We start from the raw sequence: 25,513 nt of genomic DNA on the forward strand, positions 1-25,513 counted from the left end.
AGTCGTGTCCGTCCGTCCCGTCCGTCCACTGCCTCTTGCCTTGAATTTCACGTTTCATGTTACCGTCCTCTTGTATTTTGAAATTTAAAATTCTTTGGGAAATTTCCAGCGACATTTACAAAATTTCTATTTTCAATTTGTCACCAAAGAGGAAACTGCAAAACAATTTGTGTTTCCATTTTAAATTCAATTTCTTGGCTTAGGTCGGGAGTGCGAGCTGGCAACTGATTTAATGGATTGCGGAGTCAATCGGAGGGCCCTTTTTAGGCCCTGAAGTCGAATATATTTGTTAGGGATGTACTCTCCCAATACTAAATTGTAGATGAAGACTTTTTAGCTTGATATAAGTATTAGCTCCAACTACGATATGGGTTGTTGCATGATAGTGAAATATCTGGGTAGTAGAAAGGACTAACTTATGACATGCCTTTCCTTAGAAGTCTTTCAGAAACTGAGAAATTGTGATCAAGTTCTTCAAACTATAAAGAAAATATGTATTTTCACATGGAAACAAACTGTTGACAAAATATATTATACATTATTACTTTTCCGTTTTCGATTATTTTTGAAAAGTAAAAGAATTGCAATCCTAAATTGTTTTAAATTTGTTGTTCTTCGAACTTCCGAATAATGGTTTTCATTTTGAATCGTTTCTATTCCGATATGATAAGAGGTTGTTTTTATGAAGATGATGAAAATTCAAATATATTTTTTATATAATAAAAAACAAAAGGAATAATAGTTGTTTGCGTCGAGAAAAATATGTATTCAGAATTGATAGTTTCGTTCTTTATCAATCTATTAATTTACTAATTAACTATATATAAGTACATACAAGCATGTAGAATACAATATATAGTATATAGAGTAGGAAATTGCGAGCTAATTTTGAAAAACCAATAAATTGATCGTTTTTTGAAAACCGGAACAGCTGGCAATTTCGATTCGTGCATATATTTTTTATAGAAATCGAAAGCAAGAGTTATTTCCAAAAAAAAGTTATCTGTACGAGAAAACCCTTGAATTGGGAAGTCGGTTAAAAATGTGGACTATACCTTTTACCTGATACTGATACTGAAAAACGATTTCATTTGAACAAATCTATTTGTTGATCCAAGCTGCTCGCTTGGAAATGGAATACAACCTCGAATTAGGTCACTGTACGAACATGCGAGTACGTAACAAATACGTAACTAAAAAAAAAAAAAATAAAACAAAGTTTCCAGCATTGAACCAGACCGCGCACCTAAAAATTTGTATGCACATGTACATATGTATGTACATACTAAGTATACATACATATGTATGTTTGAGCGCATGATCTTAATGGCCTGTGCGCTTTAATGGCTCTTGGCTGATTGATTTCTGCAGCTACTGCAGCGTTGACAAGAGCCACAATAGTTGTGGCCAGAGCTCCACAGAAAAAGAAGGCCCCCACACAGAGCGCGGCAGCCGAACGGCGCAACAGCTGCTTCTCTTTGTCACTCTCTTGCAAAAACATACAAGCATATACACACATGCATTCATGTATGTACATATATGTACATATATACATACATACATATGTATGTACGTTGGCAAGATCGTGAGCGAGCGCGCTCTCTTAACGTATCGCTGTGGGTCATGTGTTCGTGCTGGTGCTCGTACTGGTGCACCAGCCCACAAACGCCCTCACACACGACTCGAGGCTGCGGCTCATTCCATGAACAACTGTGAACGTGAACGGTAACGGTGCGTTTCGAACGGTTGGCGCGCGTGCGCCTCGATTGTCGATTGCCGACTCGAACTATCTTGGGTCCACGGTCCCCATCTTAGAGCTGAGCTCAGTGCAAGAACAACAACAACAATAATAATAACAACTTGAATAAGAGTGGCGCCGTGTGTGTTGTAACATTTTGCTGTTGCTGTTGCTGCTGCTGCTTCTTCTTCATATGATTATTCTCAGATTTTCCGTTTCTTTTGCTGCAGCAGCAGTAGCAGCAGCAACAACAATAATAACAACAAACAAACATATTTGTGCAATCGACAGAAACGTGCGCTTCTAAATACATTTTTTTTTTCTATAAATTTGCAATTTTTTTCCACTCGTGTGTGATTTCTTTCTCATACTATTTTCTATGTGCATAAAATTACTTTGAAAATAGTTGCGAGGAAAACGAAACGAAACCATAATAAAATAAACTAAAATAAAACAAAATTAATAAATAAATAAACAGCTTTTGAATGAAAAAGCAATGCGTGTATGAAGCGGGTATTAGCTGTGCCCGACATTAACAAATTCGGCTGTGCAGCAACAGCAGCAGCAGCAACAACAACAATAACAATAACAACATCAATAGCAACATAGAAACTGTAACAAAAACGACAACAACAACAACAACAACAAGAAAAACATGCATATTATCTGTAAAAGGAAACAAAACGCAAAGCGAGAAAGAAAACATACATACATATGTATGTAAAATATTCAAATAAAGAACATACATACATGTATGTATGTATGTATGTATGCACATCATTGTGAAATATACATAAAAACAATAACAAAATGATAAATTATAATCATACTTAATACACATATGTATGTACATATGTATTTATAAAATATAGTTTATTCATATAATGTCGCCTTTGTGCGCTCATTTCGAATTTGATTTTGTTTTTGTTATTGTTATTGTCGTTTCTTCCCATTCTTGTTTGAGCCCGAAAGTGTGTTATTGTTGGTGTTGTGCTTGTTATAGCTGTCCCATGTGCTAATAGTTATTAATTTGAGTTTTCCATTTCGATTCTTCTTGCAGTTTTGTACCACTGTGCGTGCGTTTTTAACACTACATACTCGTTTAATATACATATGTATGTACATACTACATACATACATATATGTACTTTTTTTTCGTGTAAATGTGGCGACGAATTTCGTTTTGTTGTTGTTTGCGAATTTCTTTGTCAAAGTGAACGGACGATATGTTCGTGTGCGTTCGTATGTGTGCGTGTGTGTGAGCGTGCAATGTGAAGCAAGAAGCAGCAGCAACAACAACAACAGCAATCAGTTGTCATAACTGACAACAACAACGACAACAACTCTATCTACAACGCAAAGGAGTCATGTGAAATGTAAGCGCTCGCAAAGTTTATATAAAACATCAAAACTAAAAAGTGAACAAATCAATAAAAGAGATAAGCGACAGCAGCAACAACAACAACAACTAATAGATGTATTTACAATTCGAGCTTATTAACAAAAGAGCAACAGCAGAACAATAACAACAGCAACAGCAACATCAGCAACTTTAGTGTTACAGTTATAGCAACGACAGCGAATCGAAGCTCGCTTCTCCAGCAAACGAACAAATTTCGAATTTGGAATCTCGAATTTGGCTTTTTAATTTTATGTTCGTCTACTATTTACAATCATTTGCGTATTTAACCCACAAAGGCAACACCAATAGAGTAACAACAACAGTGCCGAAAGAAGAAATTTCTCATTAAAAGTGAAAAAAGCCAACACCAACAACACTAAAAACAACAACAACAACAACAGCAACAACGTATGCGCAAAGTTGTTTTTGCCATTTTTTGTTTATTATCATCTTTCACGTCTGGGATATAAAATAGAAAAAGTAAGTTGTTTCTTTTATTTATGTATTTGCATTTATTAATACACTGCACCCAAAGGGTTAAACGGCTATATACATTGAGCTATAACGCATGTAACAAACACACATATATTTTTATATACATATGTATGTATGTACATTTATTTTTTTGTATAGAAAAATCTCATTGAATCGAATTGTTTATTTTGACAACATTTCTGAAGAGCCACCTGTTGGCAATTTTTGTTTTTGATAGGCCCGTATCTGTAGCTTAGAGCCGAGATTGGAACGATCAGCTCCAAAGGGCAGACACTTATTCAAGCGATCGTACCTGCCCACATGATTACATTTTGTGAAAAGTAAATCTAATTGAATGTACATCTGATAATATTTCGCTACCTGGGACCAGACCATATTCGATCCTAATTCCATTTGAACCGATTAGTTAAAGCTTGAATCTGAACTTATCTTCTTGGATACATTATACCTTCCTGTAATGTATTGAAATTAAAAAAAAATTATTTTTTTCTTTCTGATGCTAGCGTCATTATTGCTCTAATTATACAGAAGTAGGCATTTCCATTTATAGAAAACCGACTTTTTCTGATTAATAAAATTCGAATTAAATATATGGATGAACTATCAGAGGTTTCACTGTACTAACTATATATTTTTAATACAGCTGTTGGCAGAAAGGGTACCCCAGAGTGGCCCATGAGGCTTTTTGCATTTTTATGGGCTATTTGAGAATTGAATTAAAACGAACAGATGCAAACAAATAAAAACCGCGCCTGTTCGCAACTCTCATTGACATCTTGTTGTTGTTGTTGTTGTTGTTATTGCTGCTGCTAATTCTCTTGGCCATGCAGTCAAATGTCAGCGCACACATGTGCACGTGTATGAGTCGATGAGTGTGTGTGTGTGTGTGTGTGAGTGTGCGCGTTAATCCCGAGGGTTTCCCAAAGGTCACGTTCCATATGCCGAGTCCGTTAATTGCTTGGGCCTGGCTTGTGTCTAATTGCAAGCAATGGACAGGCCAGAGGCCTAGGCGCCGTCAGTCAGGGATTAACATCGGTGGCGCAGGATCAATTGGCTTTGCTGTAGCCATCGATATACAGGAAGGACAATGCCGACTTTCTTAACTTCCTACCTCGTTGAGGCAATTAGAGAAGCTAAGCCAACTATTAGAAAGGCCTAGACAAGCGTACACAGTCCAAGCATTGTAAAAAGAAAACACCACATACTTGTACGGCGAAATATCTCAGAGAACATACACACGACTGTTCTGACTAAATGGGTCCGTTTTGGAAACTGTGCTATCTGTGCTAAAGAAAAACATTTGAATAGAAAATATGCTCATAATTAGAACCAGGGATCCCAGTGCGCAAGACGCTACAATTAACGACATTATAGAAATAAATATTGTAAGACGTATGTTTAGGATTGCATAAAATTCAAAATCTCACTCCCTCTCCCTCAAAATAATAGTAGTGCTGTTTCAAAAATGTAGTTAGAAACAACAAATTTATGAATTTATATTTCAATGAACTGAAAATAATTTCCTTTATTAATTGTATTATATTAACAAGTACATCATAAAGAAATAGCAACAAAAGCTGGTTATATAACAATTGAACAACATTTTTTTCCAAAACTTCATTAATTTGGTCGCTAAAAATAATATTAGTGTTTGTCTCAACTGATCCAAATAATACGGTCATTATTAAAATTACTCATATTAGGACTTTCTAAATAATATTAGTATTTTTTAGCAATATACATACATATATTGTTAATGGACTTGTGGGTTAAACATTATGTATCCCTGCTCTATAATTTCGTTCCATACAAGATTTAATGGATAGATAATGTGATTCCATAATAAGACATTACATATACAACGGATTTAGCCCTGCAAATCCGTTGGCATATTTTGTGATTCTCAAATCCACTCCTGCCTAGGCAACCACAACGTGGAAGCATTATTAGAACCAGGGATCCCTGTGCGCAACACGCTATAATTAACGGCAATATAGAAATAATGGCAATAAAAAATATTTAAAATTTCCAGCCTCTATAGTGAGATGTATGTTAGATTTGAAAGTTTACCGACAACGATTGCCTAAAATCCAAAATCTTACTCTCCCACTATATGTACATATATGGTTTAAATATCGCCTAATGTATAATAAATCCCGGCGACCCAAGATTTTAATGGATAGACAATGTGATTCCATAATAAGACTTTATATGCATTTGCAATGGCAGGGCAGAACCCGTTGGCATATTTTGTGATTCTCACATCCACTCCTGCCTAGGCAACCACAACGTGGAAGCATTTTTACGGTCTATTGAACCTGCGGACCTTCGGCGCTTGTTGTTGTTCTCTTTGTGTCTCTGCTTATCAGCGGGCTCTGAGCTTTTCTACCGATCCAGCAAATGGCAAAACAACGCAGAGTTTTTTCCGTTTTCATTTACATACATTTAAAAATTGGTTTTTGTTGTTTTTTTTTGTGTTTTTTTGTGTTTTTTTTGCTCTTGTTGTTTTGTTGTTCAGTAGTGCAAATAAAAATGTTGCTGTGATGTCATTGCCATTATCAGTCCAGCCGAGACAAGCAGGCGGATCGCTTCCGTTGCCATTGACAATAAATCAGAACAGCACCGAAAATGAAATGGATGGGCATTACGAGAGGGCCCCCATAAAAACGAGAACACCAATCGCAGGTACCCCTTCCCCCTTCCCCCCACTAAAGCAGCGGCCACATGCGTGGGCGGCTCGGGGAGCGCTTTTGGATGCGTTGCCCAAAATTGGTGACATCCGAGTTTAAATTTGAAGTTCAAATGGCGCAGAGAGTGTGAAGCGGCATTTGAAGTCATTATCGGCATTAGAAAGTGTTACGAGCGACACGCAAATCGAATTAGGGAGCGACACAAGAAACACACGCAGAGAAGCGGACGGACGGACGGACGGACTGATGGCAGACAAATAGACGGATAGAGGGTTAGGCAGATGAAGAGCAGAGAACGTGAAATTAAATCAACGCCGAAACACGAAATTATTTTCGTGGTCGTGGTCGTGGTCGTGGCCATTGAGGCTTTCAATTGCACGAACATGCGGGAGCACAATCGGCTCATTGCTCATGGAGTGGGAGGCGAGAGCCCCGACAGGCCAAGTTAATGGGTGAACAACACATACATGCGTCACATACACACATACATACATACATATGTACATGTATGTAGATGCGATTTACCCAATCGCCTTACACCTACATGCGTACGTGTATACGAGCAGAAGAGGAAGAGGCATTTACACGCGCAGGCAACGACTTTCAATTGCCATTCTGTGAACTCTTAATTTCTGCTCAGCGAAGAGTCAAATTAGCCTCAAGAGAGCAAAAGCTCTCTACGCCTAAGCCTAGCTGTGATAAACGCGATGACGCTCCCCTCCCCTGGGGTTTCCCTGAGCCAATGCCTACCAATCATTGACTACCTAAAAGAAGGAGGGGAGTATTTCCAAAATACTTGTATATGTAATTGGGTCCCTTTTACCAATGCTGGAGAGTAAACTGGGATCAAGATTTCGGCAATATTTACTACTCACAAGTAATTAAGCTTAGAAATATGATTTGAAGAATATATCACTCCGATTCAAGAAGACTTATCATATGCAAAGTAAATAGTAGGTAGTCTATTATATTATAGAGTATATTTTCTCAAGAATATATATGTTTAAATTTCTTTCCATTTCTTTGTCCATTCAAATTAAATTAATTAAATTAAATTGCCATTTTTTCCTAAAATAGTTAATAATAGACTTAAGCTACACTACACACTTGCAAATGTGCAAATATTTATATTTTGGATGAAAAGATATTGTTCTAAGTATTACAAGTATTAACTAACATTTGTGTAAGCCCGTTTTAGTTTTACTTTCAACAAATAGTTGCAATTTTTAAACTTAGTGAGGCTCGATATATGATATAATAACATCAGTAATATATATTTTTATCTTTAATTTTTAGACCATTACTCTTGAAGAAACTTCTGTACAGGGGTCAATATTTAAACTGGGTTCAATTTATTTACGTTCTTGATTTTTCCTCCATCCGTTGAGATTTCCCGAGCACTTTCTGGTAATTTCAAGTTTTCGAGTGCTAAAACTTTAAAAATTAGAACGAGGCTATGTACTTGTATATCGCCGATGGAGCGCTGCTCCGCCCTGCCCCTCCTCCGTCTGCTTAGTATGTGTGCAGCGTACCATTTCATGAGCTGTGTTGCCCGCCCGCACATAAGTGCTGCATGCTATATATTTACATAAAGTATATACATATGTATATATGTATGTATATAGATACATACATACTATATAGGGAGCACATAAAATTGGCTAAGCACGAAACCCAACGAGGGGCTCTGAGTTGAAGCTGAAGCCGAAGCCGTGCCTGGCCTGGTCTGGCCTGGCCTGGCCTGGCCTAGGGGCTGGCTTTGGACGCTGCTGAGTCACTCGCAGCACGCAGCACGCAGCGCCCGCCTAAGTTCAACGATGCGTCAAAGTGTCGACGAACGGTGTGTGGGCAGGTGATGGACAGGAAGAGAGTCGGAGACACACACAGATGGAGCGAGATGGAGGGAGATGGCGGGAGTGAGTGCGAGAGCGAGTGAGAGAGGGAATGCCTACGCGCGCACCTGTTGGGCAGCGATTTGATTGTGGCAGCGCATGTTACGCTTTTGTAGTTAGTGTTGTGGCTGTTGTTGTTGTTGTTGTTGGTGGCAGTTCCAAGCGGAAGCACTAAACAGTTGTTGGGGCAACGACAGCGTCGAACGGCGACTTCTAATCGCAGCCCATCGCGGAATCGTCTCTTCTGCTTCTTCTTCTTCTACAGGTGCACTGCCCGCTTGGTTGCTTCATTTGATGTCTCTGTTTTGTTGTTGTTGTTGTTGCTGTTGTTCTTGTTGCTATTGCGCCGTTCCTGTTGCTGTTGCAACAAGTACAGTGGAACCTGCTTGCATTATGTTCCTCATTATTCTTTTTTCCATCTCGAAGAAATGTTGCTTGAAATATTTTATTATTTTTTCAAATTTACTTAATTCTCTTTGGAGATTTTTAAATATTATAAAGAGATTCTTTTGCAACAATGGAAATCTATTTTTCACAGATTGTTGATTTTAAATCTAATGTCATATTCTCAAAATTAAACATACACATTAGACTTATTAAGTTGCTGGATTTTAGGCGGATTTCAAACCTGTGTTTGGCTAAATCTTTGACTGCAATTATTTTTGTTTTATTCAATAGAAAAGTAAAAATGAAAGTGCACTTCTTTTTATTTTATTTTTATTTAGAATGTTTTAGCATTTATATTAAGTATTTGGTTTTCTGCAACAAATAAGCTTGGGGTGATAATTTAATTGTAGTCTTTATAAGCAATGATCTCTCTCAGATACATTGAATATAAAAAAAATTTAGTAAATGTACTTCAAATCTTTGAAAACTTATATAAATTGATTTTATTTCTTTTATGTGAAAATTCATTTTTTTTTTTTGTTGAAAGATAGTGCAACTTTAGACTTGCTCTTTATTTTCTTTATCTTCGGTCTATCTTCGATCTTCGTACCATTTTATTTGAGAGAGGTTTATTGGAGTCTGCAAATTCAAATGAGAATAGAAATTTCCAGTAAAGCTAAAAGTACGCATTTAACATTTATTATTAATAATCCATACACTTACTTTCCAATGGATACAAAAATGTAATTTATAAAATAAGTTGAAATAAATATAAGTCATAAATTAGGCCAAGTTTCTTTTTAGAGGTAATTTTGAAAAACCACAATCGAAAACGCCTTCCTTTCCCTGTATTGTTTGATATTTTAAGAAAAACTTGTGAAACTGATCACTTGGGATGTTTTAAATGCAAATATATGTTTTAAAATTCCCTAATTTTGTGTTTAGGCCTCTTGGGTGAGGTGTGGCCAACTTAACGGGTTTCAACTGTATTACAATGCGATTTTGTATTGTTCTTGTTCGCCTCTGTTTATAATTTATATTACATTCCATGACGGGCGTCTGTCCAGCAGTCTCTTAGTCGCACAGTCGTCGTCTTCGTCGTCGTTGGCCTTTCTTTATGATGCGTGCCTCCTTCTTCCGTTCCACGGGTTGCAGCAACTTGCAGAGCTCAGTCGACTTCTGATATAAGCCGTTGCTGTTACTTCGCCGTCGACGTCGGCGTCGGCGTTAACGTCGACGTCACAGCTGAATGCGTCGCCGTGGCCGCCGCGTTTCTGTTGCTACTTCCGCTTACAATTGTTTTTTATTACACATTTTTACACTTTTGTTGTTGTTGTTGTTGTTGTTGTCATCATTCTGACGGCTTCTTCTTCTACTGCTTCTTCTACTTCTTTATCATGTTTGTCCTGCTTTTACTTTTCTGTTTTATTTTTGTGCAAGCGCTGTAACTATTTGGAGTCAAAAATTGTTGGATGCTCCTGCGGTTGGCAGCCATTTAATGGGCCGCATTTGCATATGTGGGCCCCCGCCCCCCCCCTGAACTACGGACTCTCTGTCGGACTCTCCCGCCAAACCGCCAGGCAGCCAGGCAGCCAGACAGCCAAATAATGAGCAACGGCCGAGCTTAAAAATAAAAAGTTGTAATGTTATTTTTGAAAGCATAAAAATAAACTGAAAATTAAACGTTGTCAACCGCAAATGTGACAAGCACTTAATTTTCATGTAAAGTGCAAGCGAAGCCAACAGCAGCCTTCAGCCATCTAGCCAGGCAGCCAGCCAGCCAGCCAGCCCGCCTCCCAGCCACCCAGCCACCCATGTGGGCGTGGCTTCCCTCCAAATCGGCGGGAGAGTAGTGTGTGTGTGTGTTTGTTTCTCTGTTTGCTTGTTTGGAATCCAGGCGACATTAAAGGGAATTTGCAGCTTTGCGTGCACTTATACGAAATATTTCCCTGGATTTTATCCGATAATGCAAGAAAGGAATAACGTGTGTGTGAGAGAGTATTGAACAAGAACCTTTTAAAACTCAAAATTCAATATTTGCCTTAAAAAACTACAATTTCCAATGTGAACAAGAATTTATACGAATTTCTATCTAAAAAGAATTTATTTATGATTTCAAAACATCATTAGGAAGAGTAACAAATACTTCTTTAGAAACACAGATATACTGATATACAAGTACATATTTATCCATTCACCCTGAATTATAGGGAATGAGAATGAAATGCCAAACTGAATTCAAATGAAATACGGAATTAAAGAAATCTTGCACACTCATGTTAATAGATCGAAGGTTTTCCTATTTGACGGCTATACACCAGTTATAATGCCTTTTGTATCACATATTACGAAACTATGCACACTTAAGTGATGCGAGTGAATATTGATTTTAAACATCGGAATAAAAAATATCCGAGGTTACAATAGATGTTGCGATGTATCTAAAAAATTAAATTTCTACAAAATTGGTTCTTTAGAATAAAATTTGTTATTACAATAAATAAAATAATGTTTGTTTTGCACCTAATTTGATTTCTTTTCTTATATAGTATAGTATGTAAGTATTCCAATTAATAATAATAGAATTGTAGAGGAATATTTATTTGGCACCAACAAAAGCTATTTCTGTTTATAAACCTCAAAAGATTTATTGATTTTTCAATAAACTAATAAAATAAACCAATGAAAGATTTTTTAGTTTTGTGTCAGTTGTTTTTTGTAAACTTTCAATGTTCCTAGTAGAGTTTCAATTGTTCTAGGGATGTTCAAAAAAATCAACTTTGTTGATTTTCGTTAAAACATCGTCTGACAATCAATACATCGATGCTTTTTACATCACTAGCAGCATACAATGGAAAAGTTACGTGTATTTTAATAATGGAATACACATGGTTCCTATAAACGCCTTAAAAAATAAAGCCTAACTGATAATAAGTATTATGGTTGTTAATCTGTAAATATTGTTTGTTCTGTTTGCAAGATTAAAAAGGAATAAGTAGTTTTACAAGCGTACTACAATCACGATTTTATAATATATTATAAACTATATTCATTTTACTTTATAATATAGTCAATTTTTTTGCTGATAATTTAACTATCAACTTTTGTTCTATTAGGCTTATATTCAACGCAAAGTGTTTTCCAATATCTAAGTTGTTTATATACCTTGAATTCAGTTTCAAATTAGAATTTAGATAATCTGTCCGTGTGATTATTAGATCGACAAGGAACATTCTTTATTTATGAAAAAATATTCTTTATCGATGAAAAAAGCGCACACATCTCAGTAGAATCTACTCAATAAGCTCAAAAATCTGAAATATTTATAATCGAAAAAAACTACAATATAGTAAAATCTAAGAACTATCGACTCAAAGCCAAGTGAAGTCAGAGAAGTAGTAGCAAAAGAAATTAAAAATCAAATGTTAACTTAAAAGGAATTTATTCTTAACTCATTTATTTTTGAAGAAAAATAAAAGACCCGATCGGAGGGAAAGATATACTTGTAATTGTAGCATTCGCCAGTCTGGCAAGCTGTGGGCGAATACTACCAGTATTATAGACTAAGTAGTATTAGAGATTAGCCAAGTTAAGGAAAGAGCGAATATAAAGCTTTCGATGGGGAAAAGTTGAAGTTTTCCTCTCTAACTCCTGTATGGGATCTAAGTTCTAAAAATCAAGTTCCCCCATTTGCGATGAATTTGTCGGCTGTCATGAACGAACCTATAGGTGGGTGGTTGGGTGGTTTGGTTGTTTGTGTCTGAGGGGGTTGAGGGGGTGGAGGCCGAGCATGTGTGAAAGCATCTGTTCTGCAACGGTAACACTGTATGGGAGCGGGGGGAAATTGGGAGGTGTATCTATCCGGAGCGAAGGGAGGGAGGCTTGCTCAAAATTAAAACGCATGTTTTGTTGTTAATATTTTTACTGTTGTTCTTGTGGCTGTTAGTGGTGGTGCTGGAGGTGGTGCTGTTTGTGCCGCCGTTGTCTGGACAGCCATGATGATGTGGTGGTTTGGGGAATTATGGCGGTGGAGTGGGTGCCCAGGGTGCTGGAGTGAACGGCTGCTACAGCTGTTTGTGGTGGCCAGCGATGTTTTCGTTGACAATTCCCGTTGCATCTTTTGTTGCTGTTGTTGTTGTTGTTGTTGTTATTGTTGTTCATTTCGCTGGTGCAAAATTATAAGCATTGTTATTGTTGCCGTTGACTGCTTGTTTATTATGCAGTGTGTTTCGGTTTTTAATTTTATTGCGCTGCTCCATTGCCGCCAGTAGTGGCAACCAACCAACCAGCCAACGATTCAGGCAGATGTGCACTAACAACAACAACAACAACAACAACAACGACAACAATATAAGCCAACCAACAACAAACAATATAATCAAATGAGCTCATTAAGCGTATCCTTTTTCTCTTTAGTTGGTCGCCAAAACAGAACAGAATGTGAAAGAGCAGCAAGAAAAAACAGAAACTAAAAAACAAAACAAACCAAAACAAGAGCATAATATAAACGTTAACATAAAATGGATCTTGTTGGGCGGCAAATAAATTTGCAATGGCCCTTAACGGAAGAATGTTTTGGCCAAGAGCGAGGCTTGCGGAACGTGCTCCCTGCTCCGTTATAAAATTAAAACTATTACAATAAAGCACATAATAACGCACATAAACCATTTTACAACCTATTTGCCATGTGTTTTATGTGAGTGCAGGACTAACGGGTTGGAAGGACATCGGCGGGTAAACAGAGAAATCAACTGAATAGAGGGAGTGGGTTGATATGCTTCTAACCAACTTTACCAACTGGCGAATTTTTGTCCATAATCACAAGCAATAATACTATCAAGAAGTTGGATCTTTTGGGCTTACCTTTGGGCCACACTCCAATTTTTCAATTCGAGCTTAACGATGATATTTTTAACCACAAAACACCAAGAGCTGGCCATAGGCCTGTTTTTGCCAATCGAGCCAAATACTCAGACGAACTCAATGTTTTCTAAATTAGTTTCTGGGCTTCCGATTGAATATGAGTAGAAGGGATGAATATAAAGGGAATATTTGTTCAAGCTGAGAAAACAATTGACAAGTAATTTATTATTTTAAGTTATTAAGTTAACTTTTATTCCAACTTGATATCGCTATGATTAATTAATATATTTAGTTTCAAAATGTTGTTTATCTCTTTCTTGAAGTTATTATTGTGTTCGTTGCTAAGCCCGTCAGATTCATAAGCATGGAATTATTTTAATGAGATGGCATTACAACCAAACAGTGTTGAAGTCTGATAGAGGTAGTGAAGAAAACTACTTTTTTAATATAATATTAATTAACTAAATAATAACATATATTACATTACATTATAAAGAAAAAGAAGCTGGATTTGCGTGTATTGTTGGAATTCGAAGCTGTTTACTATTTTACAAAGCATCTTCGACAATGTGTGCGATCAAGTGTTAGAGTTAACGAGAACGATTGCTAATATTTCTGAAGAACTAATTTTAATTTCATTTGGATGCCTGTGCTTGGCTCGTGTTGCCAATCTTTCAGATACACTTTGCATGTGTGTTTGAAGAATGGAATGTGTGACCGATGTACTTGTATTTGAAATTGTTGCACTGCCAGCGAATTCGCAAATATAAGTATAATGCTCGGTGGTGTCGTCGTCACTTCTTGGGCTCCAAAGCCACCCACGCCAATGCCAGCGACGGCACAGCTGCAACATCAACATCAACAGCAACAGCAACAGCTGTTCTTATTGTAGTTGCTGGTGTTGTAATGTTGCTTCATGCAGCTGAGGCGACCAGCGTTGACAACAATGCTTCTGTGTGGCATCTTCTCTTTCTTCTGGTGTTGCTGCTCGCTGCGGTTCCCATGAACTAGCGCCCCTTTGCTGATTGTTAAGCATGACAGCAACAGCAACAACAACTCTAATAACGGTTGCCCAGAGCGAGCTAGAGGAGGGCTGGCAGGAGGAATGGAGTGAAGGAGTAGAGCAGTGGAGGCAGACCGGCAGACTGGCAGTCCGGCCCTGCGACTGTCGATGACATGTTGCTGATGTAAGCAGACTAAGCACCAACTAATAACAACAACAGCAGCAACAACAATGGCAACAGCAGTCGTGTCGCAGTGTTGCTAGTTGTTGTTGTTGTTGTTGTTAACTTTATGCTGTCAATGATTTTGTGGTTCAAGCAATTGAATTGAAAACTGAATGGCATTAGATGTTGGGTCGCGGCTACTGCTGCTGTTGCTGCTGTTGTTGCTGTTGCTGCTGATGCGCCAGCGATGACGCTGACAAAACAAAGCAGACTCAGGCTCAGACTCATGGGTGGTCACTGCTCTTGGTCACGACAACAGCAACAACAACAACGACAACGACAGTTGTCCGAAGGCTCTTCATGTTGCTGCCTGTCATTGGCCCTTTGGTGGGCTTGGAACGTGAGATGGCAGATAAATCAATGCCGTCGTCTAGCGGCCAGCGGCCAGCGGCCAGCAGCAACTAAAACACCAGCAACACGAGCATCGCGCGCTTTGACATCCAATGCTCCACATTTTCAAAACCAATGAGCAACTCCAAGATTGTTGCCATTGTCGACATTGCCAGCAGCAACATGTTGCTGTTGCTCTCTTAGGTGCTGCCTGCAGCAGCAATCGCGACAATGTGATAAGCAAATATATAGAAAGTTTATTGACTTGACTTGGCACCCAGCTCAAGGAATGGTGCGAGAGCGAGAGAGGTAGACAGACAGAGAGAGGGAGGGAGAGGGAGAGCAGAAGCAGAAGCAGGGCAGATGGGAGAATATAAAAGGTTTTTCAAATCAAGGCGCAAAAACACTTTTGTAACGATTGCAATTAAGAGCCGCAAATACTTTGAACTGCCAATCGGTGTAAACACGTTGTGACCTCCAGTGCCCCGACGACATGGACGACATGGGAGAGGCAAGGCTAAGCAACAGAAGCAAGAACAACTGCAGGTCTATATACGAGACGATGCAAACCTATAGAGTATATGCGGTGGCTGCACAATGTACGAGTAGGGTCTGTCAAGTAGAGTCTGCCTAATACCCTCTAGCCAAGAGCTTATATGTTTTGCAAGCATTTTTGAACTGTCCATGGAGTTGAATACACGGAAGAGGGGAACAAGAGGGAGGCGGGCTTCAAAATCAAAATAAATATAGCACTGTGGAAAATCTTCGTGTATAGCTATCTGTTACTATTAAAAGGATTAGCTGAGCTAAAAAGCAGAGCCGAAATAGTTACACATTTAAAAACGGACGGCGTCGTTTATATAATAATCCACAAGGGGGTACGCAGGGGGCCGTTGCCTCCCCCTAAAAAAAAATTCGCAATATAAAGTCGACCACAAATTCCTCCTTACTTGTAAAATTAAACTGAGCTGGAATTGTTTTTATCGATCATATGCATAGATTATTATATAAACGCATCGTGCATTGTTTCATCAAATTTTAATATATTGAAAAAAGCTGCGTATGCCCTTGAATGTATATATTTATTTATTGAATGGCTCTGATCGACATCGAAAAGCAGACCATCAATCATCGTTTTGTCATCAGCATAATAGCACCTTTTGTAGATGCTAGTTTTTCTTAACTAAAATATTGTTCGACTTGACATTCGGTTCCATAAAATACAGTGTTCGCTATAAACTGAAGCACTAAACATTTATCTCATATGCATTGGTTAGTATATTTTGTTGTTGCGTTGCAGATATGCAAGCATCTGAACATCAAAGCATATCCAGAAGGAGCGGTGCAGCGATTATTTATTTACTTGTGGCTTAGAGTATCTACAAGTCGGGTGTTCTTTTTCCATAGCATACTGTATAATCGCAAGTGCATCTATAGACGGCCTCACATATGATAACGTGCACGCTCTATCTGCTGCCCAGTCGCCTCTCAGTTGCATAAATGCATATGTGCCTCTGGAAATTTCGATTTAGAAAATATGATTTGACATTTTAGAAGGTGTGTCTTATCCTAAATCGGGCAGTTCCAGTATTATCATTGCTGTTGCACTGTTGGAAGCCAAATGAATGAATACATCGATCTTCATCTCTCTCTCTCTCTCTCTGTATCTGTTTTTTTTAGTGCTAATAACTCGTATTATGAACTCTAATCGCATATTGGTCGGCGCAATGTATTTTGTATATGATTTATGATTGATTAAGTATTTGAAATGAGTCGCTTGGAGTCAGGTTTCTCTCAAATTTTGCAATCGATAGTGCCATTAACCATTTGGCAGTGTCGGAACGATGATTAAAAGCAGCTCCAAAAGCTAAGCAATTAACTAAAATGCGGAAAATATGTTTCTATCTATCAGTTTCAAATAATAATTATGTATTAATTTCAACTACAAGCATATTAAGAATTGGAGTTACATATGTTTAGAATTGAATCTTCAACCGAATACGAGAGCTGTCAAACAATGTCTAAAATGTTTAGAAGCCAAAGGCCAACTAGTTATACTATATCAGTAGATTTGTTTAATTAGGGATTGTTTAATCTTTTTTAATACGAGTATGTAAGAAAGGGCGCTTAAGTGTGTTGAATTCCAAATATTTTAGCATTTGTTCGATAAATGCTTTTAAAAGGAAGTGCGTTTTTTTTTTCGAAACTTTATTTTGAAATCTATTATTAGTTTTCTCTATAAAAATATAAAAGAAAGGTCATCAGCATGGACTTAATACGTGTGCTCAACCTTCTGGCAGCATTAAATAATGTATCTGACAATTGGCTTGAAAAATAAAAGTAACTATTATATAATTATGAAGTAATGAACAGTAATTGTTGCAGATTGTTACCTTCTGTTCTACTTGTATTCTAGAGAATTGAGGCTGTAATGAGCCTGCCAGCTTGTTTTGAATAACACCCATCTATCTGGTGATCTTTCTATTTTTATACCAATCTATACTACCTATCTGTGTTCAATTACTAGCTGTTGCATTTTTGTAATCAAGTTCTCCTCCGTATTCTATGAAAAGCGCATCATCAATTCCCCAATTCCCGCCGACTTCCCCGCACTCCCACAAGCCCTTGCCAGCCATGTAGTCATTGTTCATAAATTTTAACGGTCTTATAATGATTGTTATAGTATGCACATACAAGTACTATGTACAAGTATATAGTATATTATAGTATGTGCGAGTGTGTGTTTGTACTTGGCTGTAACTCGTATTGTCGCGTCGCCGTTTTATTGCCGAAGAAAACAAATAAAAGTGTGCGTTTTTTAATTTTTAAATTTTGTTTTTGCATTAAGCGCAAATTATAAACGGCCATAAAAAGTTTACACAAAAGACAAAAGGCAGAAAAAAAGAAAAACGAAGCGCAATAATTAATAACAAAGCGGACGAACGGCAGCTTTGATTGCAACAATATCAGATGGGGAAGTTGTCGTCTGGGAGAGAAGGGTGGGAGAGGGGCAAGGGGAGGGGAGCAGAGTTGCGCCCGCTCTGCCTCTGTCGCTGCCTCTGTCGCTGCCTCTGTCTGTGTCTGTGTCTCTCTGTTTGTCTGAGCTGACGTTGGCGCCGGCTAAGACGCGAATTTGATGATTTTTTGTTGCTTTTGTGGCGACGGACTTCAGCGACAGTGCATTTGTTGTTGTTGTTGCTGTTGTTGTTGTTGTTGTTGCTGTTGTTGTTGTTGGCCACTGCTGTCCGGACAGTTACATTTTGACATTTAAACGTGTTTTGGCACTTGGCGGCATTTTGAATTCTTTAATTTGTGTTTTTTTTTTGTTTCCCTACTTGTTTCGCTTAATTTTTTTCTTCTTTTTATTATCTTTCTTGGTTTGCGTTGCGGTTTTTTTAATTGCGCTTTCGGCTGTTGTTGTTGTTGTTTGTGTTGCGGCTCGTCCGCCGACAAGTTTTCACTGTCGACTGCAATGGGTCGCAAATGCTAACATCAATCCAACAACAATAATAACAACAACAACTATTTAGTAGCAACTTGAAAATCTAGTGTCTGCTTGAAGGCGTCATAGAAATTTCGTGCAGCTCGTTAATGTAAATTAAAATTAAGCTTTTATTGTTTTGTGAGCGTCGCTGTTTCTGTTTCTGTTTCTGTTTTTCTATAGGAACGATCAAGTCTTTAGAGCCACAGGAGAAATGGACAACAGTATTTTTAGACTTCTCCCTTTGAACGATATCAACAGTTAAGTGGGACTGGACATCTAACCAAATTAGTTTATAGAGTGAGAATTTAATTCATTCAACATTAATTCCAAACACAAACGGATGAACACTCAACTAATACTATACATCTAATTCTAATACTAATACTATATATCCGATATACAGATATATGTACATATATTCTCGCCTTTGAAGGTCTGTAAGTTCCTTCATTAATATAGGAGTTAAATGAAAATATTGGGTCCATTTGATAGTGCATAACATCTAGTTTGATATGGGATTTATTTTCTTGTATGTATGGGTCAATTCTTAAACTTAGGTTAAAGGGAGGAGTACAACCAACTTGTGGCTCTTTAAAGACTATTATTCATTTTAATTTTGTGCATTATAAAATAAATAAATCTTTAGCATTAAAGATCATAACCTGCCCTAACAATGCGATATTTATTAATTTATTTATTATATCTTTATGACAACAAACAATGACTGTTGATATAGGGAAACAATATAAAAGGTATAAATAAGCCTAAGCAGGAGAAATCTAATCAAATTAAAATAATATCTAACAACTAGATAGTATTTTTTTATGGGGAGAAATATTAGCTTAAGTTTCTGCAAGTTTAAAACGAAATTAAATTAAACACTAGCAGTTCAAGATGATTGCAAATTTAAGCAAAACTTTAAATGTTTTTTTCATATCCACTTGTTAGTTTATCTTGCAAGAAACTGAATATAAAACCATAGCCAGATGGAGAAGTGCAGCGATTATTAATTTACTTGTGGGTTAGAGTTTCTGAAGCCTGTTTCAAGAACTACAGCTTTATAAAACGTAATTAAATTAAACACTAGCAGTTCAAGATGATTGCAAATTTATGAGTTTGATGCGATTACGAAGCTGGCATAAAGAGTGCTTTTTACAGGCCAGCCAAAAGATTGTTCTTGCTGCTTTGTTGCTTTTGCCATTTGAACAATTTAATTATATCTTATACAATATTTATATTTATGCAGGTATGCACGAGTATGTGTGTGTGTGTGTGTCGGTGTCAGTGTCGTTTTATCTATCGTGTGCATTGAAGCATTGTTTTTTCTTCGTACTTGAGATGATAAAGTCAAGTCGAGTCATGCTTGTTATTTGAAATGTTTTTCGTTTTCTGAATTCAGAATGTTGATTGAGTTTGAAAAAATGATAAACAAAATAAACGAAAACGTAATTTTTTTTTTTTTTTGCACGCCCTGTTGTCTACTCTACTACTACTGCACATTTTTGGGCCTTCTCGATGCAATCAGGCAAAAAAACTAACGAAAATTGCTGCCAGCTTGGAAATTGAATGTCAAGTTAAGTGTCAAACTTGCTTGATTTTCAAATCAACAGAAAGAAAAGGTATTTTTAAGCTAGCCCCACAAAGATTCCGGCACTCTCACACATACTCTCAGTACATAACTACATTCCCGCATCGACCATACATTCAGACAATTGATATATACGGATATATAGATGGATGGGCTTCTATATTGGAATTGACAAAAAGCATTGCGTGAGCTTCGTTCGCATCGACACCGACACCGACACCGACACCAACACTGAGACCAACACCGATACCGACAATGCCATCTATATGTGTATATCTGTCTGTATATATAGTATATCGACAGCAGCATCAACATCGGATTGTTTTGGTTGCTTTCAAAGAGGGTTAATGGGTGGCTGCCCTAATGCCAGCTCTCTGGAGGGGGGATTGGAGTGCGTGGGGCGGTTTGTTTGTGTCGGCATGCGAATTGAGGCAAACGTTCAACGATGCGTAGAATTAAACTGTCAAATTCAACAAATAACTGGATTTGTTACATTGAAACACTTCCGTCTGATCGGAGTTGGCAAACCGGCGAAAGCAAAATATACGGAATATACAAACCAACCACTGGCTGCTAAAACTAAAGCATCACTGTCAGTATTAAATTATTCATAGGATGGCCACTTGTTAGTGTTGGATAAAGACTTTTTTTTAAATAAAAAAAAAAAAAACTTTCATCTGACGCATGTGTTGTGTTAACAATTCATTTATTATCTCTGCCCAACTGACAACCCAAACACAATAGGTTGTTGCTTAGAAGGGTCAGCTCGAATTCAAGTTCAAAAGCGCAATGGGAATTAGGTATTCCAATATAAAACAATAGGTATTATTCTGGAATGGTAACGTAACTCGGTCGCCCATTTTTAGTCTTGTTCGTCTATTCATTTTTCAATAATGTCGATATTGGTTACAAATCACATAAAAAGCGATTGATTGATTTACGCTTAAATTAAACTTATAGCTTGTAAAAAATACCACTTAGTCTTATTTACATTTCATATTATAAATAACCTATTGTCCTATATTATTTGATATATTTTAGTTGTGAGATCAAATCAATATATACAGAGCACATGGAAAGTTCTCAGACAGCAGTTTCGAAACAACTTTGCAAGATTTCCAAAGTATTTATTTTTACGCATTAATGTTTAAATGTTGAATACTTCTTAATTATTACGCAAATACATACAAGTATAGAAATACATACATATACAAGTATATAGCATATAATCGTACATACACATGGACCTTACAATCGTCTAATTGCTGTCAACGCGTGATAAACGAAATTTTGTAAATGAAATGGAAATATACTCAATGTCGCGTGATTAACGCGCAGAGTATTCGGAAACGCCGGCAGAGACTGGCCGCCTATTTCCTCTCTGGGACAGTTCCTCCAACTAAGTCTTTTATCAGTTTAAAAAAATAATGAAAACATTTGCGTTTCAACAAAGAGTTTCTAATTTAATTGGAACAACAAATGGATTTGGATTTTTTTTGGTAATCTGTTTTGCTTTTTGTTCCAGTAATCCCGTTGCCTAAAAACACGCACATGTTCGGGAGAGCCAGAGGAGGAGAATACTACTTGTCTACATATATTGTCGGAGGGAAACATATCTGCTGCATTCGAGCGGTATTGTATTTACGACGCCAATTGCCTTGAGGTGAGTCTACAAGTTATGTGAGAAGTTAATTTAAGATTTAAGGAAACTAGGTACCATTCCTTTTTTCATTTTCTCTTAAACTCGTTTTACTTATGTATGTATATTTTGAAAATTTTTCTTTTTGCAAAATAGTAGATTAATATATTCATTGGACGAACTTTCCTCTCAAGCGGCACCAGTTCTTCAAAATTACAGACATTTGTGAGACTATATAGACAATAATTGATTGGAATTGCCAAAAACTAAAATAGCTATATAATTCAGCTGATCGATTTCGATGTGGAAACCGAAATTGCGGCAACCATCTTCATAAACAATAAAGTAGTTGGTACTAGAATTGATGGTATATGGTAGCTATAACAAATAATGAGGCTAGAAATAAACTTGCTCTGCGCATCAATAAGGCATATGGTATTCAGCTATGGGTCTCTAGCTTTTATTGTTCAAAAGTTCTCGGTCTTGATGTCATGCTAATTATATACTATGTGCCCGTAACTAGAGGCTTGCCACACCTTCTCCTGCCTGTTACTTACTTCAGAGGCTTAGACTTTCCCGTAGGGGCTAAATAACTAAATAAAAGAAACCGGTTAATTATTATTTATTTGCAACTATGAAAAACATACCTATTTTGGGGATTTTTCCATTGGAACTACTTCTATTTTTTACTGAATGTGGTGAGAAAATGAAAAAATAATAATCTTGTTCTCTTGTAATATCCAGAATTATATATTTTCTATTGCAAATCGTTTAGAGCAGAACACAGACGCACTTCTTACAAAAAAAAAAAAATAGTTTATAATGCTGTTTGGTCTCTAACGATGTTATATAACTAGCCTCAAATGTTTATTGTTTCTGTAGCCCTTTGAAAATATTGAAAGCACTTAGAAGTGTTTGGGTTAATAGGAATTATCGAGCATATATTATTACAGAATGATATCTTAGCGTTTGTTTCTACATATTCGAATAGGTTTCTTGATATTCGTCACTAGCACAGACAGCCAACCATCTATATGATTTGCCAACTAACTTAAAAGTTTCCTACCCAGTTACGAAACCAGTGCGATATAGCTTTGTAATCATAATTATAGTGGACTTTTTTCTGGACGTGTGATGTTTGTTTTTGCATTTCACATTTATTTTATTTAAATTTTTTATTGTTAAATACGGATAGCTGGACAGTCCGACAATCGGACAGGCGTCAATGTGAAGTGCGCTGATAATTTTGTGGGCCATAAATTGCATAAAAATTGCAGCGTTGTTGTTGCTGTTGTTGTTGTTGTTGTTTGGGGGGAAAGCGAAATGTGGGGAATGCATTTGGCTTTTTATTTTATTTCATTTTGATTTTTTCGCGCTGCTGTTTTAGTTGATTAAACACAACTGTTTACGTTTACATTGATGTTGTTGCTTTTGCTTTTGCTGCTGTTGTTTTTGTTGTTGTTGTTGTTGCTGCTGCTGAAAATGCATTTTACCAATGTTTTTCACGGCGCGGCTGCTTCTTTATCACAAATGCCATAAATTATGGCCGAAAAGTTGACATTCATTGTTGCTGCAGCAGTTGTTGTTGCTGCAGCGGATTGGATAAAAAGTTACAAAATCAAAATTAATGAACTCGTCGGATACACTACCCCTTTGGCACCTCCCCCACCCCCCCACACATCGGCTTACTTAATATGGGTTTTTGTTGTTGTTGTTGTTGCGTTGTTTTGTTTTTACCTTTGCAGTCACATGGCGTTGAATTGGTTCAATAACATTTCAATTGCGTTGACATAATTTTAATTTAAAAGACAACAAGACAACAAAAAACGAAACGAAACAGAAACAGAAACGCATACAAAATAAAACACACAATGAATTTAAATGCAGCTCGCTGAGTTGACGAAATTGCCGTTAACGGGTTAAACAACCACACAACCACCAGGGCTGTGTGCTTTTGCTTTTGCCCTGCCTGGTAGTTAATGCCAAACACGCCACTCACATGGCTATCAGCTGAAATTCTGATCTGAATTCACTTCCATTTTATACAGCTGCCCCCTCCCCCATTCCCCCTTCCCCCTTCCCACACTCCCCCTTCGCCACTAGTCAGAGCTACACGCATATGAATGCAAAGAGGTGGTTCGTTTGGGTGCCTCGGGTATCTTGGGTGGTGTCGGTGGTGTCGGTGGTGGCTGTAGCGCCGGCTTTGCGCGTCGCTTGGCAACGCACCCGGAAGTTGTGGTGATCCATGACAACGAAACGTTGTCGCGACAGCGCTGATAATTTAGCCATATACTCGAATTGTTGCTATTACTTTTGGTTCACAATTCATGTGACAAGACAAGAGACAATGGATCGTTGCGACTGTTTCTTGGCTGGCTAGAGAAGATTATGACACGGCATTGTCTGCTATTTTAACCAAGAATTTTTATACACACACACACACACACACATGTGACTATATTTGCGACTTTATAAAGTGTTTTATTAACCAGAATGTTCCGGCAATGGTCAGGTAATGCATTAGCTTTTCGTTTAAAGAAACTGGTCTTATTTAAAAGCCCAATCCAAATGCAGTATTTAAGAACTACTTATAAGTGAGAGATTTCACTTAATTTATAACTATCTGAAAATTGGTAGTATCTCAGAGCAAGTTTATCTGCTTTGGCCTACCAAGACAATGGTTTTTCTTGCTAGCCCTTCTTCCTAGATAGTTGCATTAATATGTAGTCCTTTTTTTAAAAGACATAAATTATAGTTCACTTAATTTGTCAAATTTATACATTTTGTTCGCATTTAAATAACAGATATATAGGTATCAAGGGTTTAGGCAGCTTTTTCCAAAGGGGGTTCAATAAAATTTCAATTTTGATTAAATAATGCACGATGCGTTAAAATAATAACTTAGCCATATGATTAATATACAAATTTCAACAAATCCAACTTAGTTAAATTTTACGGCGAAATAGTGCGCCATAATATTAAATATTCGGTCGACTTCATATTGTGAAAAACATATCGATGTATCGAGCATCGACGCTGTTTTAAACACAATGCATCGATGCTGTCCGATATTTTTTGCGTGCGATGCATCGTCGATCCATCGATCTTTGTTAAAATATCGAATATTTTTCATGTTTTGTTGGGCGGTGTGGTCTACCGAAGAGGGTATATTTGTATTTGGATTTTTTAGATAAAGGCATCTAAAATGTGAATTTTAATTACATATATTTTAGATTGTTACACATTTAATCTTCATTATGATATGTATATAATAATTTAAGAAGTATGCGTATAGCCGACTTAATATTCTTAAAATAAGTAACGGCAAAGCGGCGAATTGATTTGTTTTTAAAACATTACTTAACACGTTTATTTTTAAGTAAATTATACAAGTTCATTTAAAGTCAAGATTACGATTAATAACATTAAGTAAAATACAATGACAGGTTATTTTGATTTATAAACATATTTGAATTAAAACATCTCTGTTGATTTTCTCCCTAATACTATGAGCCTCGTTTTTTATGAAAATTTGTTCCATTCGCCATTCCCTACATGCCTAATTTCATTTCGAGTTTAAACTCAGGTCTGAATAGCCTACACCATTGATATAAGCGTTTCCAGCACTCGAACTATTCCAAGCATGGAAATCGTTTAATCAAGGAATGGCCGTAGAAACGTAAAATCACGATATCGAGTGCACACGAAAGCGTTAAGCGTGGTTTCTTCTGTGCTGCCAGACTTTAAGTTTTTTTATTTTTAAAACAAACGCTTTCAAT

General features: G+C 37.0%; 1 long non-coding RNA gene across 1 annotated transcript in view; it reads left to right on the forward strand.

The window, feature by feature from the left end:
- The first annotated feature begins 2,807 nt into the window (after nt 1-2,807).
- Nucleotides 2,808-25,513, forward strand: part of LOC115628844 — a 51,007-nt gene continuing 28,301 nt past the window's right edge. Inside the window, exons 1-2 of the long non-coding RNA XR_003995848.1 lie at nt 2,808-3,114; nt 21,621-21,758. This is a non-coding gene — a long non-coding RNA (uncharacterized LOC115628844). The remainder of the gene's footprint in view (nt 3,115-21,620; nt 21,759-25,513) is intronic.

Source organism: Scaptodrosophila lebanonensis, unplaced genomic scaffold (assembly GCF_003285725.1).
Source record: "Scaptodrosophila lebanonensis strain 11010-0011.00,11010-0021.00 unplaced genomic scaffold, SlebRS2 tig00000129-arrow-arrow-pilon, whole genome shotgun sequence".
In the NCBI taxonomy this organism is placed as follows: Eukaryota; Metazoa; Arthropoda; class Insecta; order Diptera; family Drosophilidae; genus Scaptodrosophila; species Scaptodrosophila lebanonensis.